Source organism: Marmota flaviventris, chromosome 18 (assembly GCF_047511675.1).
Source record: "Marmota flaviventris isolate mMarFla1 chromosome 18, mMarFla1.hap1, whole genome shotgun sequence".
Taxonomy (NCBI): domain Eukaryota; kingdom Metazoa; phylum Chordata; class Mammalia; order Rodentia; family Sciuridae; genus Marmota; species Marmota flaviventris.
In genome coordinates this window covers 31964540-31970539 of record NC_092515.1, presented here as the reverse complement: position 1 = coordinate 31970539, position 6000 = coordinate 31964540, and positions in this window count along the sequence as shown.

Below are 6000 nucleotides of genomic sequence, written 5' to 3'. Positions count from 1 at the left end.
TGGCTCAGTGGTTAAGTGCCCCTGATTTCAATCCATAGTACCCCTCCAAAAAAAAAAAAAAAAAAATCTTCCATCTGGCTGGGCCAAGGCAGAGAAAGGGATCTCATGGGTTGATATTGTACTGCATGGAACTAATCATAGGCCTTTCAGGGACCCTTGTAATAAGAACTAAAATAGAACATCCAGCATTCTTGAGTAAGGCGACCTGTTCTAGGTAGCCCCATTTTTCTTCCATGAGGGAGTTAGAAGTAGAAGAAGCCAGTGTCTAGGGGGATAGGATGGAAACAATGCTCAGGAAGAAGTAGAACAAGACTTGTGGTATTGCAGTGTCCAATTGGGAGGGGGGTTAATGGGGCCCTGTTGCATCTTTCCTGAGATGCCCCAGTGTGTTTTAGTCCCCTTCTTTTATAAAGTGTTTCAACTGGAGTTTCTGTTGCTTGCAACCCTTGGCTTCCTAATGATGCAGCACTGCTCTGGAAAGTCTCTGCCCTCGGCCAATGCCAGGCCCTTGGTTCCTTGTCTGCCTACCCCAAAGTAAGAGCCATCAGGGGTAGTGCCATAATTATATTTGAAGGAAACCAAGTCACCGGCTATGTTTAAAGACCACATAAAGAGAACCTCCAGGGGTCGGGGGAGCTGGTTAGCAAGGCTCCAGGGCAGGGTGTCTACAATAGATATGCTTTGGCCAAAGATGGGTAAGATGTTAGAGCTGAGGCTGGGCAGAGCCATGGCCCCTCATTTATCTTCATTCTATTTACACCACTGCTATGATAAAAGCATTATTAGTTACAGAAAGAGCTGATCTTGATCACAGGTATCAGTACGGTATGTGTATTGACTCGCCCAAGTTCTTCTTCTAAGTAAAAGATGAGTTAGACTCACACATATGTATGGATATTTAGGTGCATTTTCCTTCCATGTAGTGAATTAGGATCAACTCCCAATCTCCATTCCACCCCTCTGTCTCCTTCTAAAGGCCTTGCAGTTTGGGATTTGGCTCCAATTCCAGCCCTGGGTCTGAGGCCACGCACATTCAGCAGGTGTTTGAGCAATGATCATGAATCCCAAGAGTATTGATCAATGAGACTCAAAGAGATATTTGGATGAAGGATCTGAGAAAGTGTTTTTTCATAAGCTTTGAAGCAAGCTTTTCCCTTTTCCCAGTGGGACATCAACAAGAAAGCAGGGAGCCCCGACACCTGCAACTGCCACCTCAACCTCAAGGGCCCCACCCTTCAAAAGAGGCTGGGTGTGGGTCCTGATGCCATGCCTGAGGCCTTGGATTAATGAACTCCAAGTATGGGGGCTAATAAATGCAGTCCGGTCACTTGCCGCAGCGTATCCTGCTACTGTGTGAGCTCACCCTAACAAAGACAGAGCAGCTCAGCCATCGGGAGCTAAAGCTCTGGAATAAGAGAATTCTCAGTGCAAATCCCAGCTCTTGTCCCTGTTGCCTGTATGAAGTAGGACAATTCACCCAACTCTCTTGAGCATCCATTTATGAATCTGTGCCTTAGGGGCATTCATGCCACTGTGGTGGTCACTTATCAATTTGGACTAGCTAGTCCACCATCTTCAAACCTCCTTTTGGTGACACCTCAATATTTGCAGTCCCAGTGAAAGAGAGCCCGTTTGTGATGCACAATGGATAAGACCTCTTTTTCTGCCTTGGCCCAGCAGATCTTGATGTAAGCTCAGCAAATCTTACTTGAGATGAATAGAAGTCAAGTTGACTATAGAAGCAGAGGTGGACACACCCACAAGGAAGTCAGGGCAATGAGAGAACAAGGACTCCAAGGCAGAGGTCCAAGACCATCTTCAAAGAGCAAACCACAGTCTGCCTGGCTCTTGGAGCTCGCTGAGCCCAAACTCCTCTTCCCACCCTCATGTTCTGCCGCCCTGACAACTCTGGAAGCCCACAGCATGCTTCCAATAACTTCCTCCTGCTGCGATATGAATCAGCAATGCTGGCAGATGAGAGGGCCTTGGATGCAGACTGTTACGTGGTTTAAATAGGAAGCATCTCCCTGAAGGCCTGGTGCATACTTGGGCTTGGTCCATGTGATCTATTGTGCTGGCGCCCTTGGAAGGATGACCTGAGATAAGCATGAGGTTTTCATTGACCAAAAATGATACCCAGAATCCTCGACACAGAATTGGCAACATTTCCTCTATGCTTAGACCTTGGCTGCTTGGGGTCTGGTGCTTGCCATGTTCACCACGAATTGGCAACCCTTGGTGGACACAATAATACGGAGTATGAACCACCCAACAGCCCAGAGCAAACAAACGGGAAAGCTGCGTGATGATCTTGGCAGTGAATTCTCCTTCTTCACTGTGGTTTGCTAGTTCTCATGTTAAAATCTCTTTACAGCCTCAGGACACCCAGCCAATGAGTAGTACGAGGATGTCCCAGCAAGGAACGAACAAGGGCTCAGGGCAGAAGTCCAAGGCCAACTCTGGAGAACAAACATCTATCCCAGGGGTGTTCTGCAACCGCTTGGCTGAGCCTTTTATCACCAGGTATGCTCACCAGTGGTTGAACCTGTCCCTTCCTTGCCTGACAGGGGTGAGCCTCGGATCAGTAAGGCCTGTAGCCACATTTGGTGATTTGGTACATTCCAGATGCTAAGTGATCACGGCCATCATCAGGATCAACAGCATCTCTCTCCTTCCTAACATTTATTGAGCTATTGTTATGCCCCAGAGACGGGCTAAACATTTTACACGTGTGTGTTGATTTAATCCTTACAAAAACCTTCTGAGGCCAAGCATTATGATTCGTATAAACAAACCGATGCTTAGAGAACTTGAGTGACAGGGTTCATGATTCACCCCCAGGTTTGCCCAGACCCCTAACCACCCAGCTCTAGATAACCCAGCTATATTTCTCCAGGCGTGCCCCCTCCTCTCACCCACCCCCTCACATGCTCAGACTCTAATTTTAGCCTTCCCTACTCTCTGTGGACCTTTCTCTGCAGCCTGAACAGCCACAGAACAGACTTTTGCCAAAGTACCTTTGCGTTTTTATTTGTAAGATAGGTTTTATGCCCAGGTTGGGGCTAGTGGCAGATCCTGTCTCTTCTACATTATAAAATCTTATGTACATGCCATAAAAACGTCCCCTTGGTGCTTATGGCAATATATTGATCATGGTCATTTAATCTTGTGTGCAAAGTCAGAGGGTCGGGCACACACTCCTTTCTGTGATTCCGGCCCACAGGCTTGGAGCCTGTAAATCTCCCCTTCCATTGGGGGGGGGGGGGGGTGAGGGGGTAGGGGCAGCAAAAAAAAAAAAAAAAGATTATTTATGAATGGGATTCTCAGGCATTCTGCCCCAGATTAATTGCTTTCCATCCTATTGAACAGAGGTTGGTGGGGAAAAATGAATTCCAGCCACATGACTTTGATGAGGAAAAACCTTCAGAAGAGGCCCTCTCTCCCAAAGGCTGTGGCACGTCCAGACCAGGCCGTGTGGGGAGATGCAGAAGGGTGTACATCTGCAGTGCTGGAGGGGGCGGCGGCGACAGGGACCACCATGCTCACTCCAGGGAGCAGCTGCAGCCCCCGCAGCGCACTGCCCAGCCAGCAGCCCCGACATTTTTACTACTCTTGTCTTGTTCGAGGGAAGCAGCGGGCGGATCAATAAGATGCCTTGACAGAGGTGCCCGCAGCACGGCCATTTCTCAGGCCAGACACTGATGGCACCTATCACTAGCAATAAAAGGCTGCCGGACACAGAATCGGGTCTGTCCCAGCGCAGACCTGTCCACCCCTCTCTGATAAACATCTCCTGCGCGGGCCTGCTGCAGAGAAACCATTTCCAGGAGGCCACGTGCCCAGCCATCGAGGGGATGCCACTGGAGAGTCTGCAGTGTCTCCCGGGAAGGTGCTTGTAGAAATCCTTTCCAAATTAAATGACTTGAGGGAGGCCAGACCTCGTCAGTCCTTCCTTTTTTTTTTTTTTTTTTTGGAGAGGAAAAGGCATTGTTCTGCCAAATTAGTTGCTTAAAGTGCTACTTCTCTCCCACCCTCTTCTCCTGGGTTTGCAAAAATAAAAACAAGGCTGTCTGGCCACTGCAGCCAAGGCGTGTCTGAAGGTTCTCTCCCCAGGTCCTGGCAGGACATCCCTCCCTGATCACCATCAGAACAAGGTGGGCAGTAACTGAGGAACTGAGGTCCGATTCTGAAGCAGATGGCAGAAGCAGACACGCATCTCCTGGGCCCTTCTCTCCCTTCACCCCACATAGATTGGCTGGGAATCTGGATACCCCCCACCGACATCATCTTTCCTATGAAAGGCAGGTGGGTAGGAAGAGAGGGCAGGGAAGCCCTCACTGACCTTGGGTTTGAACTCAGACCCCTAAGAGGAACAAGATGTAAGAAAACCACATAATGAAAAATTTTTACTCCAAAGTCAGCAGAGGAGACCTGTAGAACATTCTGAGGTACCATGAAGGAAAGCGTTCCCTACAGAATGCTTAGGGAACTATCTGAGCCAGGGTTTTCCAGTCTGGGCACTATGAAAGCTGGGATGCCATTAGTCTTAGTGGGGGGGGGGGGGGGCATCCTGTGCATGTTCAGCAGCCTCCCTGGTCTCTACCTACTAGGTGCCAGTGGCACCCACCAGTGTTAACAATCAAAAATATTTCCAGATATTGCCAAACGTCCAGGGGCTGGAAGTATTGAATACTGGTGCTCCAAGCAAAGGTGTGGAGGTGGGCAGCAGGTTGCTATGTCCAGGAGCTACAGACAGACAGTCCGGAGCTGGGAATGTGGCTCAGTGGTAGAGTGCTTGCCTCGCATGCATGAAGCACTAAGTTGTATCCCCAACACCATAAAAATAAATAAATAAATAAACATGCCAAAGCCTGCATCATTGATGTCCAAGTCACTGACCTACGGAGAAAACTAAATGAGATGTGGCAGGACTTCAGAAAACCACCAGCAGCAGCAGAGAAGCCATCTTCTCTTGAGTGCCTATCACATAGCAGGCATGTACCAGATGCTCAACGCACACCATCTCTACCAAGTTATTGGTGCTTATTAATGTGAGTGCTAAAGATGACCCTTCATCACAATGAGTCTATTGCATCCCAAAACAATCATCCGGTCAGTTAACCATGTTGGGCCAGACTCAGACCCTGAACCTCTGACATGGCTGTCACAGAGGCTGTGGCCTCCCCTCTCCTCCAGGCAGATTAAAGGCAGCAGCTGGTTAAGACCAGAGAGGACTGGTCATGGATGGCTCTGGCGCTGAGCGGACCTCGTGTGCACGCTGGCTATGAGGTGCCAGGCTGCTCCAGGGCCGCTCTGGTCCTCAGACTGGTTTGATCCGTCAGCTGGGATCAGCCTGCAGCCCCATAACTCCAGAAACAGGCTAAAAGCAAGGAGACGCTACTTTGGTAGTTTGCCAGAATAATTTCATGGTTGCTGAGTCTGTCTATACTGCAATTTGGGGGCTTAAGAGTTTGTCTGACTGTTTTCTATTTCATTTTTTTCTACCAAGATGTTTTGGTTAAAACTTACACAATTATAAATTATCATTATTTCTTAGTCTATGACTGATTGAGACAAACCCCATTGGCTTATTACCAAAGATGACCCTTCACCACCACGGGTCTATTGCATCCCAAAAGAATCATCCCATGGATCAACCATGTTGGGCCAGACTCAAACCCTGAACCTCTGACGCGGCGTCACCAGAGGCTGTGGCCTCCCCTCTCACACAGACAGAGCATCTAACTCTGTGACCAGCCAGGACTTGACCTTTTAAGGTCTTTATGTTTCCAGGCAGAAGAACAGGGACAGTCACTACTACCCAGGACTCTCAAATGCCAGCCCAGTGCCACCTTCATCCGGCCAGTTCTTGTCTCCAGATCAAATGGGACCAAGGCCCAGAGAACTCATAGGGTTGGAGTGCTTCAATAGGACAGTGACAATTTCCCTTTCCCATTCAGATTCTTTATAGACGGTGAGGCGCAGAGACACAGGCCCTTA